Source organism: Bufo bufo, chromosome 4 (genome assembly GCF_905171765.1).
Source record: "Bufo bufo chromosome 4, aBufBuf1.1, whole genome shotgun sequence".
Lineage (NCBI taxonomy): Eukaryota > Metazoa > Chordata > Amphibia > Anura > Bufonidae > Bufo > Bufo bufo.
Window position 1 is genome coordinate 531,639,514 of NC_053392.1, and position 15,202 is coordinate 531,654,715.

The window sequence follows — 15,202 nt, forward strand, 5'->3', positions numbered from 1 at the left end:
TGTTCCTGGCGTCTGGACCCCAGTAGGTGTTTTTCGACTTACCAGATGGTCAAGCGGCCGACTACCCGACCGTAAAGGGTGAGATTCTAGCAAGACTGGGGGTGACTGTATTGGTCCGGGCCCAGCGGGTGCATCAGTGGGAATTTAACCCGGCTGAACCTGCCAGACCGAAGTATTATGACCTGCTAAACTGGTTGCAAAAATGGCTGCAGCCTGATGTAATGAGTCCCACTGCTATGCTGGACCGTCTGTTGGCTGATGTGTTCTGGAGGGCTTTGCCGTACCCTCCAGCACTGAATCGGCCAGGTGCCCCTGGTAATGCCCTAGAGATGGTCAACCTGTTAGAGCACTATGAGGCCACCAGAAATCTACAGGGGGGTTCTTTTGGGAGGGGGCCAGTTAAACCCCGGAAATCTCCACCCTCGACCAGGCGGCCAGTGCAGGCAAAACACGCTCCGGATATACTCCTTACAAATCCAGCTCCGATGCTCTTTTGGCAGTGTCAAGAGCCTGGTCATATAAAAGACAATAGTCACCTGTGCCAAGTGCAAGTGGGAGATACTAAACAGTCTGACACTTCAGCTGTTTAGTATAGCTGTAAAGCTGATCCGGGACAGCTTTTACTGAGATTAGCCAAAGTGCTGGGTGGGTGGCAACTCCCCACATTCCAGGCCGGGTCTTGGCAGGTTTAAAAGCAGTCAGAACTGTCAGGTGGGGTGGATTACTCCTCTCTGACAGGGGAGCGCAGTCAGTCTGTGTTTGGGATCTGAGGCTTTGTGCCGTTCTGGAGGGCTGAGAGCCGCATGTTGGGAAACAGGCCCCCTAAAGCCTGTTGTCGATCGCTGGTTAAAAAGAAACTGCTAACAAGGTGATTGTTTTGTTCATTGGACTTTCCATTGTGTGAACTAACACCAAGACTGCGAACTGTCATTTTGTTTTTTTCCTTATGTGTGAATAAACACTGAAGTTTTGCTTTACCAACTGGTTTTTGCCTCTGTACTGTGTGCACTTACCCTGTCTACCAGAGCAAATCCCCACAATTGGTGGCTTGGAGCGGGCACATGCAGTGAGACTGGCCTGAAGGCCGAAAAGTTTTAGTTTTTTTTGCGGGCACGGGTGCATGTCCTGTATCAAGCTGGCAAGGTTGCGACCTGTGTCCCCTGACAAAATGGAGGCGGTCATGAAAGCCCTCATGGAGGCTAACTTGCAGCAGTGGGAGGCTAACAAGCAGCAGCAGGAAACCAACCAGCTGCTATTACAGCATATGATGGTGTTACAAGCGGCAGGAGCATCCCAGAACGTCCACTATGCCCGAAAAGCTGTCCGTGCGGCGATCCCTAAGATGACCCCCTCGGACCACATCGAGACCTATCTGGCGGTATTCGAAAAGGTGGCCGTGAGGGAGAAGTTACCCCAAGACCAATGGGCTGAGGTCGTCGCTCTGTTCCTGGCGTCTGGACCCCAGTAGGTGTTTTTCGACTTACCAGATGGTCAAGCGGCCGACTACCCGACCGTAAAGGGTGAGATTCTAGCAAGACTGGGGGTGACTGTATTGGTCCGGGCCCAGCGGGTGCATCAGTGGGAATTTAACCCGGCTGAACCTGCCAGACCGAAGTATTATGACCTGCTAAACTGGTTGCAAAAATGGCTGCAGCCTGATGTAATGAGTCCCACTGCTATGCTGGACCGTCTGTTGGCTGATGTGTTCTGGAGGGCTTTGCCGTACCCTCCAGCACTGAATCGGCCAGGTGCCCCTGGTAATGCCCTAGAGATGGTCAACCTGTTAGAGCACTATGAGGCCACCAGAAATCTACAGGGGGGTTCTTTTGGGAGGGGGCCAGTTAAACCCCGGAAATCTCCACCCTCGACCAGGCGGCCAGTGCAGGCAAAACACGCTCCGGATATACTCCTTACAAATCCAGCTCCGATGCTCTTTTGGCAGTGCCAAGAGCCTGGTCATATAAAAAACAATAGTCACCTGTGCCAAGTGCAAGTGGGAGATACCCTGGAGGTGGCGCTGCTGGACTCAGGGAGCCTGGTGTCCCTGGTAAGAGCTGCCCTGGTGCGGCCCGCCGAGTAAACTGGCCGAAAAATCGGCGTTGTATGCATCCATGGAGACTTAAAGAACTATCCTACCGCCCTGGTGTCTCTATCCATGGTGGCTGGCAGGTGGACTCATGAGGTGGCCGTCGCCACAAAGTTACTTTATGAACTAATAATTGGGAGAGACTTCCCCGGTTTCCGTCACTGTGGCATGAGGTCGAGAGTCACTGATACCCATGTACCCATGGAGTAGCCCCAATAGAATGGCCTTGCTCAGGGGGGAAACTCGGGCCTGGTAAAATCTGGTAGTAGTTGAGGGTGAGCCGCAACAACCGGGGGCCGAGTCTATGTTCCCCCGTTTTGTGGTTCAACAGGAGATGCTGTACCAGTTAAAATAACTACAGAGTGAGCATATCGAGCAGTTGGTGGTGCCCAAGGCGTATCGCAAGCTCGTGTTAGAGTTAGCCCACCAACATGTTCTTGGGGGCACCTGAGCCAGCAGAAAACACCCAGTGTGTTCAGAGAGGTGGAAGAGTATTGCAAGTATTGCCAGATAACCAGCCCCCAGCCACATTTACATAGTCCCCTAGTCCCTCTCCCGATTATTGAGGTTCCATTCGAGCGGATTGCTATGGATCTCACAGGCCCAGTACTGAAGTCCGCTAGAGGGCACCAACACATCTTGGTAGTCCTGGACTATTCCTCTCGGTACCCGGAGGAGGTACCGCTGTGACATACCTCTGCCAAACTCATAGCAAAAGAGTTAATGGAGATGTTTTCCCGAATGGGCCTACCTAAAGAGATTCTGACCGACCAGGGGACCGCTTTTATGTCAAAAGTCATGAAGGAACTCAGTAAACTACTACAGATCAAACAGTTACGGACGTCCGTCTATCACCCGCAAACGGATGGCCTGGTGCAGAGGTTTAATCAAACCTTGAAAAACATGCTAAAGCGGGTGGTGTCTAAAGATGGGAGGGATTGGGATCTTCTACTGCTCTATCTCATGTTCGCAGTGCGAGAGGTGCCCCTACTGGGTTCTCACCCTTCGAACTGCTGTATGGTCCACATCCGCATGGTCTGTTGGACATAGCTAAAGAGGCGTGGGAACAACAACCCACACCGCATAAAAGTGTGATTGAGTATGTCACTTGGATGCAAGAGCCGATGGAGACAGTGTTGCCGCTGGTTAGGGAACATATGGAGGCAGCTCAGCGAGACCAGAGTAGAGTCTATGATCGCCAGGCTCAGTTTCAGAATTTTAACCCTGGAGATCAGGTTTTGGTTCTGGTGCCGACAGTGGACATTAAGTTCCTGGCTAGGTGGCAGGGTCCCTGCAAAGTGCTCGAAAAAGTTGGGGAGGTAAACTACAAGGTACTCCAGCCCAGGCGGAGAAAGCCGGAGCAGGTGTACTATGTAAACTTGCTGAAACCATGGAAAGATAGGGAGACCAGTACGGAAAACAGCCCCAGGCCGGGTTTTCTGGGGGTAGAGTTTCCAGTCCCACGATCTGATACGAGGGAAGCAGTTGCCACAGTAAAGATTGCTGACAACCTTTCCTCCAAACAGACTCAAGAGGCCAGGGAGTTCGTCAGCAGGAACACAGATGTGTTTTCGGACCTCCCTGGGCGCTCTTATATCATCTGACATGATATTGTCACTGAGCCTCAGGCCAGAATCTGGTTGAAACCATACCGGGTACCTGAGTCGCAGCGACAAGCCATCTCAGAAGAAGTGCAGCTGATGTTACAGCTAGGTGTCATCGAGAAGTCAAAAAGTGAATGGGCAGTCTGATAGTCTTAATACCCAAGCTGGACGGGATGATACGATTCTGTAACGACTTCCACAAACTTGATGAGGTTTCCAAGTTTGACGCATATCCCATGCCCCGAGTGGATGAGCTTACTGAGAAATTAGGCCAGTTAGCCCGGTATTTCTCTGTTTTGGACCTCACCAAAGGGTACTAGCAGGTACCCTTGACGGAGGCTGCCAAGGAGAAAACATCTTTGATTACACCAGAGGGGCTGTATCAGTACAAGGTAGTACCCTTTGGTCTACATGTCGCTCCCGCCACGTTTCAAAGGCTAATGGACATTGTACTCCATCCACATCATCGGTACGCTTCAGTGTACCTGGACGATATTGTTATCCACAGTACTGACTGGGAAAGTCACCTACCTAAAGTACAGGCTGTAGTGGACTCCCTTAGGAAGGCTGGCTTGACTGCTAACCCAAAAAAGTGTGCAATAGGGTTAGAAGAGACCAAGTACCTGGGGTATGTAATTGGGCGCAGAGTTATCAATTCACAGGTAAATAAATTTGAGGCAATTCGGAATTGGCCCCAACCTGTCACTACTCAGCAAGTTATGTCATTCCTGGGAATGGTGGGATACTATATGAGGTTTGTCCCCCACTTTGCTACAATGGCCGCACCATTGACAGGCCTTTTGAAGGGACGCAAGTCAATAATGGTCCACTGGAATGAGCAGGCGGAAAAGGCTTTCTCTGCTTTGAAGTCGGCCCTGTGTGGGTCCCTGGTTTTGGTGACGCCCAACTTCAAAGGGGAGTTTATAGTACAGACCGATGCCTCCGAAGTAGGTCTCGGTGCTGTACTGTCTCAGGAAGTCAACGGGGAGGAGCATCCTGTTGTCTTCCTCAGTCGGAAGCTTACCCCAGCCAAAACCAAATATAGTATAGTGGAGAGAGAGTGCCTGGCTATCAAGTGGGCACTCAAGTCTCTCCGCTATTATTTGTTAGGGAGAAAGTTTTGTCTGGTGACCGAACACTCCCCTCTGAAATGGATGAGCCAGGCCAAGGACAGAAATGCCCGGGTCACCCGGTGGTTTCTGTCTTTGCAAAAATTCACGTTTTCGGTGGAACACAGGACAGGCCGGTTACTAGGAAACGCGGATTCCCTGTCCCGGGTACACTGTTTAATGTGTGTCCACACCCTCAGGGTTGAAAAAAGGGGGGAGGTATGTAGGAAGGAACAAGGGGCCATCATTGATGGTCGGTATGTGTCACCAAGGTTCCTGGCCTCAGTGAGGTAAGAGCTCCATTTATTGTGTAATAGACAGTGCTGGCTATTTTTATTCACTATAAAGGGAGCAGCACTGCAGTAACCAGCACTGTCCACTACACAATAAATGAAGTTGTTAGGTTCCGATGTCAGAGCTACTGCAGAACATCTGTTCTGCAAGGATGTGAGGTGTTGGACTCCTGCCAATCAGGTATTGATGGCTTGTCCTGAGGAGAGGCCATCAATATAAAAGTATCAGAAAACCCCTTCAAGTACAGTGCCAATACTGTATGTAGAATAGCATATGTGGAAATGAACTGGCATCATAAAAGTATATTAAGCTGTGTCTATGCAACCACCCAGCTCTGGATTACAGATAACTCTGATCCTGACCCTTTAAATCATGCAATGCCACCATGAATAGTGACTGGGGCATTCAGAAATGGAAAGGGGTCCTTTTGTCTTCCATTCATCAGCTCTAGAATTACTACCACCAGGGCTTATAGTTTTATGGTTTAGCCCCTGGCCTTGCCTAATGCCTGTTAAGGTAGGCAGACACAATATTTTAAAGTTGATCAAAACAGACTTCAACCAAAACAGTGAAATTTAAAAATGAACAATTGTCTTAACCGATTGATGACAGGCTATCATGAAAAGAAATGTTAAAATAACTGTCCAATAGTTGATAGTCCATGGAAGATCATTCCCTGAAAGAACTTTCCCAGAACATTTCCATGACACTCCTAGAAAGATTGCTCATACTTCGTCCCTTGCCATTGAACATCTATGGACAGTTTGCACAACTGTAATGACCAATATGGATTAACCACCTCAGCCCCCCTAGCTTAAACACCCTTAATGACCAGGCCACTTTTTACACTTCTGACCTACACTACTTTAACGGTTTATTGCTCGGTCATGCAACTTACCACCCAAATGAATTTTACCTCCTTTTCTTCTCACTAATAGAGCTTTCATTTGGTGGTATTTCATTGCTGCTGACATTTTTACTTTTTTTGTTATTAATCGAAATTTAACCATTTTTTTGCAACTTTCAGTTGTAAAATTTAGCAAAAAAAACGACATCCATATATAAATTTCTCTCTAAATTTATTGTCCTACATGTCTTTGATAAAAAAAAATGTATAAAAAGAGCTTCTCAGAGTGGCAGTGTCTCTCAGAAGCCAAGATGGGTAGAGGATCAAGAAATTCCCACAATGTTGCGCAGAAAGATAGTGGAGCAATATCAGAAAGGTGTTACCCAGCAAAAAATTGCAAAGACTTTGCATCTATCATCATCAACTGTGCATTACATCATCCAAAGATTCAGAGAATCTGGAACAATCTCTGTGCGTAAGGGTCAAGGCCGTAAAACCATACTGGAAGCTTAAACACCCTTAATGACCAGGCCACTTTTTACACTTCTGACCTACACTACTTTAACGGTTTATTGCTCGGTCATGCAACTTACCACCCAAATGAATTTTACCTCCTTTTCTTCTCACTAATAGAGCTTTCATTTGGTGGTATTTCATTGCTGCTGACATTTTTACTTTTTTTGTTATTAATCGAAATTTAACCATTTTTTTTGCTAAAAAATGACATTATTCACTTTCAGTTGTCAAATTTTGCAAAAAAAACGACATCCATATATAAATTTCTCTCTAAATTTATTGTTCTACATGTCTTTGATAAAAAAAAATGTTTGGGTAAAAAAAAAAATGGTTTGGGTAAAAGTTATAGCGTTTACAAACTATGGTACAAAACTGTGAATTTCCGCTTTTTGAAGCAGCTCTGACTTTCTGAGCACCTGTCATGATTCCTGAGGTTCTACAATGCCCAGACAGTAGAAAAACCCCACAAATGACCCCATTTCGGAAAGTAGACACCCTAAGGTATTCGCTGATGGGCATAGTGAGTTCATAGAACTTTTTATTTTTTGTCACAAGTTAGCGGAAATGGATGATTTTTTCTTATTTTTTTCTTACAAAGTCTCATATTCCACTAACTTGTGACAAAAAATAAAAACTTCCATGAACTCACTATGCCCATCACGAAATACCTTGGGGTGTCTTATTTCCAAAATGGGGTCACTTGTGGGGTAGTTATACTGCCCTGGCATTTTAGGGGCCCAAATGCGTGCGAAGTAGTTTGAAATCAAAATCTGTAAAAAATGGCCGGTGAAATCCGAAAGGTGCTCTTTGGAATGTGGGCCCCTTTGCCCACCTAGACTGCAAAAAAAGTGTCACACATGTGGTATTGCCGTACTCAGGAGAAGTTGGGCAATGTTTTTTGGGGTGTCCTTTTACATATACCCATGCTGGGTGAGAGAAATATCTTGGCAAAAGACAACTTTTCCCCTTTTTTTATACAAAGTTGGCATTTGACCAAGATATTTATCTCACCCAGCATGGGTATATGTACAAACCGGATTCCAAAAAAGTTGGGACACTAAACAAATTGTAAATAAAAACTGAATGCAATGATGTGGAGATGGCAAATGTCAATATTTTATTTGTAATAGAACGTAGATGACAGATCAAACGTTTAATCCGAGTAAATGTATCATTTTAAAGGAAAAATACGTTGATTCCAATTTTCACGGTGTCAACAAATCCCAAAAAAGTTGGGACAAGTAGCAATAAGAGGCTGGAAAAAGTAAATTTGAGCATAATGAAGAACTGGAAGACCAATTAACACTAATTAGGTCAATTGGCAACATGATTGGGTATAAAAAGAGCTTCTCAGAGTGGCAGTGTCTCTCAGAAGCCAAGATGGGTAGAGGATCACCAATTCCCACAATGTTGCGCAGAAAGATAGTGGAGCAATATCAGAAAGGTGTTACCCAGCGAAAAATTGCAAAGACTTTGCATCTATCATCATCAACTGTGCATAACATCATCCGAAGATTCAGAGAATCTGGAACAATCTCTGTGCGTAAGGGTCAAGGCCGTAAAACCATACTGGATGCCCGTGATCTCCAGGCCCTTAAACGACACTGCACCACAAACAGGAATGCTACTGTAAAGGAAATCACAGAATGGGCTCAGGAATACTTCCAGAAACCATTGTCAGTGAACACAATCCACCGTGCCATCCGCCGTTGCCAGCTGAAACTCTACAGTGCAAAAAAGAAGCCATTTCTAAGCAAGATCCACAAGCTCAGGCGTTTTCACTGGGCCAGGGATCATTTAAAATGGAGTGTGGCAAATTGGAAGACTGTTCTGTGGTCAGTTGAGTCACGATTCGAAGTTCTTTTTGGAAATCTGGGACGCCATGTCATCAGGACCAAAGAGGACAAGGACAACCCAAGTTGTTATCAACGCTCAGTTCATAAGCCTGCATCTCTGATGGTATGGGGTTGCATGAGTGCATGTGGCATGGGCAGCTTGCATGTCTGGAAAGGCACCATCAATGCAGAAAAATATATTCAGGTTCTAGAACAACATATGCTCCCATCCAGACGTCATCTCTTTCAGGGAAGACCCTGCATTTTTCAACAAGATAATGCCAGACCACATTCTGCATCAATCACAACATCATGGCTGCGTAGGAGAAGGATCCGGGTACTGAAATGGCCAGTCTGCAGTCCAGATCTTTCACCTATAGAGAACATTTGACGCATCATAAAAAAGAGAAAGGTGCAACAAAGAAGGCCCAAGACGATTGAACAGTTAGAGGCCTGTATTAGACAAGAATGGGAGAGCATTCCTATTTCTAAACTTGAGAAACTGGACTCCTCGGTCCTCAGACGTCTGTTGAGTGTTGTAAGAAGAAGGGGAGATGCCACACAGTGGTGAAAATGGCCTTGTCCCAACTTTTTGGGGATTTGTTGACACCATGAAATTCTGATTCAACATATTTTTCCCTTAAAATGGTAAATTTTCTCAGTTTAAACTTTTGTTCCGTGATTTATGTTCTATTCTGAATAAAATATTAGAAGTTGGCACCTCCACATCATTGCATTCAGTTTTTATTCACGATTTGTATAGTGTCCCAACTTTTTTGGAATCCGGTTTGTAAAATGACACCCCAAAACACATTGCCCAACTTCTCCTGAGTACGGCGATACCACATGTGCGACACTTTTTTGCAGCCTAGGTGGGCAAAGGGGCCCACATTCCAAAGAGCACCTTTAGGATTTCACAGGTCATTTTTTACACATTTTGATTTCAAACTACATACCACACATTAGGGCCCCTAGAATGCCAGGGCAGTATAACTACCCCACAAGTGACCCCATTTTGGAAAGAAGACACCCCAAGGTATTCCGTGAGGGGCATGGCGAGTTCCTAGAATTTTGTATTTTTTGTCACAAGTTAGCGGAAAATGATGATTTTTATTATTTATTTTTTTTTTACAAAGTCTCATATTCCACTAACTTGTGACAAAAAATAAAAACTTCCATGAACTCACTATGCCTATCACAAAATACCTGGGGGTGTCTTCTTTCCAAAATGGGGTCACTTGTGTGGTAGTTATACTGCCCTGGCATTTTAGGGGCCCGAATGCGTGAGAAGTAGTTTGAAATCAAAATCTGTAAAAAATGGCCGGTGAAATCCGAAAGGTGCTCTTTGGAATGTGGGCCCCTTTGCCCACCTAGGCTGCAAAAAAGTGTCACACATCTGGTATTGCCGTACTCAGGAGAAGTTGGGCAATGTGTTTTGGGGTGTCATTTTACATATACCCATGCTGGGTGAGATAAATATCTCGGTCAAATGCCAACTTTGTATAAAAAAAAATGGGAAAAGTTGTCTTTTGCCAAGATATTTCTCTCACCCAGCATGGTTATATGTAAAAAGACACCCCAAAACACATTGCCCAACTTCTCCTAAGTACGGGGATACCAGATGTGTGACACTTTTTTGCAGCCTATGTGGGCAAAGGGGCCCACATTCCAAAGAGCACCTTTCGGATTTCACCGGCCATTTTTTACAGATTTTGATTTCAAACCACTTCTCACGCATTCGGCCCCTAAAATGCCAGGGCAGTATACTGTAACTACCCCACAAGTGACCCCATTTTGGAAATAAGACACCCCAAGGTATTTCGTGATGGGCATAGTGAGTTCATGGAAGTTTCTTATTTTTTGTCACAAGTTAGTGGAATATGAGACTTTGTAAGAAAAAAAAGAAAAATCATCATTTTCCGCTAACTTGTGACAAAAAATTAAAAATTCTAGGAACTCGCCATGCCCCTCACGGAATACCTTGGGGTGTCTTCTTTCCAAAATGGGGTCACTTGTGGGGTAGTTATACTGCCCTGGCATTCTAGGGGCCCTAATTTGTGGTAAGTAGGTAAATGACCTGTGAAATCCGAAAGGTGCTCTATGGAATGTGGGCCCCTTTGGGTGTCTTTTTACATATACTCATGCTGGGTGAGAGAAATATCTCGGCAAAAGACAACTTTTCCCATTTTTTATACAAAGTTGGCATTTGACCAAGATATTTATCTCACCCAGCATGGGTATATGTAAAATGACACCCCAAAACACATTGCCCAACTTCTCCTGAGTACGGCGATACCAGATGTGTGACACTTTTTTGCAGCCTAGATGCGCAAAGGGGCCCACATTCCTTTTATGAGGGCATTTTTAGACATTTGTATCCCAGACTTCTTCTTACGCTTTAGGGCCCCTAAAAAGCCAGGGCAGTATAAATACCCCACATGTGACCCCATTTTGGAAAGAAGACTCCCCAAGGTATTTAATCAGGGGCATGGCGAGTTCATAGAATTTTATTTTTTTTTGGCACAAGTTAGCGGAAATTGATTATTTTATTTTTTTCTCACAAAGTCTCCCTCTCCGCTAACTTGGGACAAAAATTTCAATCTTTCATGGACTCAATATGCCCCTCAGCGAATACTTTTGGGTGTCTTCTTTCCGAAATGGGGTCACATGTGGGGTATTTATACTGCCCTGGCATTCTAGGGGCCCTAAAGCGTGAGAAGAAGTCTGGAATATAAATGTCTAAAAAAATTTACGCATTTGGATTCCGTGAGGGGTATGGGGAGTTCATGTGAGATTTAATTTTTTGACACAAGTTAGTGGAATATGAGACTTTGTAAGAAAAAAAAAATAATTTCCGCTAACTTGGGCCAAAAAAATGTCTGAATAGAGCCTTACAAGGGGGTGATCAATGACAGGGGGGTGATCAATGACAGGGGGTGATCAGGGAGTCTATATGGGGTGATCACCCCCCTGTCATTGTTCACCCCCCCTATAAGGCTCCATTCAGATGTCCGTATGTGTTTTGCGGATCCGATCCATGTATCAGTGGATCCGTAAAAATCATACGGACGTCTAAATGGAGCCTTACAAGGGGGTGATCAATGACAGGGGGGTGATCAGGGAGTCTATATGGGGTGATCACCGCCCTGTCATTGATCACCCCCCCTATAAGGCTCCATTCAGATGTCCGTATGTGTTTTGTGGATCCGATCCATGTATCCGTGGATCCGTAAAAAACATACGGACATCTGAATGCAGCCTTACAGAGGGGTGATCAATGACAGGGGGGTGATCAATGACAGGGGGGTGATCAATGACAGGGGGGTGATCAATGACAGGGGGGTGATCAGGGAGTCTATATGGGGTGATCACCCCCCTGTCATTGATCACCCCCCTGTAAGGCTCCATTCAGACGTCCGTATGTTTTGTGGATCCGATCCATGTATCAGTGGATCCGTAAAAATCATACGGACGTCTGAATGGAGCCTTACAAGGGGGTGATCAATGACAGGGGGGTGATCAATGACAGGGGGGTGATCAGGGAGTCTATATGGGGTGATCACCCCCCTGTCATTGATCACCCCCTATAAGGCTCCATTCAGATGTCCGTATGTGTTTTGTGGATCCGATCCATGTATCCGTGGATCCGTAAAAAACATACGGACATCTGAATGCAGCCTTACAGAGGGGTGATCAATGACAGGGGGGTGATCAATGACAGGGGGGTGATCAATGACAGGGGGGTGATCAGGGAGTCTATATGGGGTGATCACCCCCCTGTCATTGATCACCCCCCTGTAAGGCTCCATTCAGACGTCCGTATGTTTTGTGGATCCGATCCATGTATCAGTGGATCCGTAAAAATCATACGGACGTCTGAATGGAGCCTTACAAGGGGGTGATCAATGACAGGGGGGTGATCAATGACAGGGGGCTGATCAGGGAGTCTATATGGGGTGATCACCCCCCTGTCATTGATCACCCCCTATAAGGCTCCATTCAGATGTCCGTATGTGTTTTGCGGATCCGATCCATGTATCCGTGGATCCGTAAAAAACATACTGACATCTGAATGCAGCCTTACAGGGGGGTGATCAATGACAGGGGGGTGATCAATGACAGGGGGGTGATCAGGGAGTCTATATGGGGTGATCACCCCCCTTTCATTGATCACCCCCCTGTAAGGCTCCATTCAGACGTCCGTATGTTTTGCGGATCCGATCCATGTATCAGTGGATCCGTAAAAATCATACAGACGTCTGAATGGAGCCTTACAAGGGGGTGATCAATGACAGGGGGGTGATCAATGACAGGGGGGTGATCAGGGAGTCTATATGGGGTGATCACCCCCCTGTAAGGCACCATTCAGACGTCTGTATGTGTTTTGCGGATCCGATCCATGTATCCGTGGATCCGTAAAAAACATACGGACATCTGAATGCAGCCTTACAGGGGGGTGATCAATGACAGGGGGGTGATCAATGACAGGGGGGTGATCAGGGAGTCGATATGGGGTGATTACCCCCATCATTGATCACCCCCCTGTAAGGCTCCATTCAGACGTCCGTATGCGTTTTGCGGATCCGATCCATGTATCAGTGGATCCGTAAAAATCATACGGACGTCTGAATGGAGCCTTACAGGGGGGTGATCAATGACAGGGGGGTGATCAGGGAGTCTATATGGGGTGATCAGGGGTGATCAGGGGTTATTAAGGGGTTAATAAGTGACAGGGGGGGGTGTAGTGTAGTGTGGTGCTTGGTGCTACTTATTACTGAGCTACCTGTGTCCTCTGGTGGTCGATCCAAACAAAAGGGACCACCAGAGGACCAGGTAGCAGGTATATTAGACGCTGTTATCAAAACAGCGTCTAATATACCTGTTAGGGGTTAAAAAAATCGCATCTCCAGCCTGCCAGCGAACGATCGCCGCTGGCAGGCTGGAGATCCACTCGCTTACCTTCCGATCCTGTGAGCGAGATGACGCATATATGCGTGACTGTGCGCAGGGCTGCCGCCTCCGGAACGCGATGGTGCGTTAGGCGGTCCGGAGGTGGTTAAAATGTGTATTTCTGCATCAGCAGATTAACCCTGAACTAGACAATTGCTTATTCATTAGTTGTTCAAATATCAACCAAATCTATCTAATGTGCATGTGCACCTTTTAGTAATTTATATACATATATGTAATGTTCTAGCCCTAGAACATATCTCAGGCAAACAAACACAAGGCAAGCAAAGACAACATAGCAAGAACCAAAATGAATACTTCATTAACAGGGATACAGGCATGGCAGGAAACTGGACCAACAGGTAAGGGACCAGTGGCAGGTAGTACCACTGGAACAAGTGCACCGGTTTAACTTGGGGCCAAACCCACAGGGCAGATACTCAGTAAGCCCAGTTCTTCACAGAGCCCCTGATGGTGGAGATTAACTTAGCTGAAGGCTAACTGGTCGCACATGCATGATGGTCCCGCTGCACTTGGCTAATCACCTGCATAGACTGATGGTGCAAGCACTAGCGGTCATCACAAACATAAGGACTGGAACTCAGGCACACAAACAGGAACACAAACATACAGTTCAGACAAGACAAATGGGAATCAGAACACAAGCAGATGCCTGGACCCCACGTAGAACAGATGCATGGTGGTCACAGGCAGAGCTACCCACACAGACAGACATACAGATTCCTGGACCCCATGAGGAACAATACATGATGGTCACAGGTAGAGCTTCCCAAACAGGCAGACAAGCAGATGCCTGGATCCCATGCAGAACACCACATGTCGTTCACAGGCAGAGCTGCCCACACAGGCAGACAAGCAGATGCCTGAACCCCATGTGGAACGACACATTGTCACAGGCAGATCTTCCCAAACAGGAAGACAAGCAGATGTCTGGATTCCATGCAGAATGACACATGGCGGTCACAGGCAGAGCTGCCCAAACAGGCAGAAAAGCAGATGCCTGGACCCCCTGTGGTACGACACATGGTGGTGACAGACAGAGCTCCACACATAGACTAGATGTCCTCCCTCCAGAGAACCCAGGAGCCATCTCACAGAAGGCCTAGGCTTGGACTAGCAGATACCTGTTCCCTATGCTGAGTTAGTCCATAGGTGAGCAGATAGCTGCAACACAAGACACAGAACCGGGCAAAATAACCTTGATGTGTCACTAGGTGACCACACAGATAGGGCAGATGGAATATCCCCAGGTCAGGTGCATAGCTCCTGCACCCAGCAACTGAACCACACTGTGACAATATACATATAATACACTCCGGGCATTGTTGGACAAACTGTAAAGAAATTAAACAAAAATAATTCTCTGTACTTAGCAAAATGTAAATAAAGTGCTATGTTATGTAATATGCATCAAACTAATAATAATAATGTCATAACAAAGTATACATACATGGAAACACAAAAAACAGAATCTCGCACAACGACAGGGGGGAAAAACATGACTCGAAAACACAGTAAGGTAAAATTGTAGAAATGTGCTGCATTCTGAAGGCCAAAATTAGCTTTGTTCTTAAAGGGTTAATACTCACAAGGTTATTTCATATTTCTTATGTCTATAAGTTTACAACCCGAGTCTCGATAATGAGGCTAACAATGTCATTATCTCACTACTAATGTCACAGTTTTCTAAATGAATTTTACAATTTCTTTTCTAAACCATTGAAAAATGATCCAAGTTTAGATACATTTTGTCCCTTCTATTTTTATGCTTTAAAACAACAAGAACTATTTCTTGACCTTGAATTTTTATTTTATTTTTTTCATTTTGTAATGTAGTTAGCAGATACTATACATAATGCTGTGTCGGTTAGACAAGTTACATTTTATAATCCCCAAGACTTTTGCCATATTTAGAAATCAATGTAAAATGTCTGCATCTG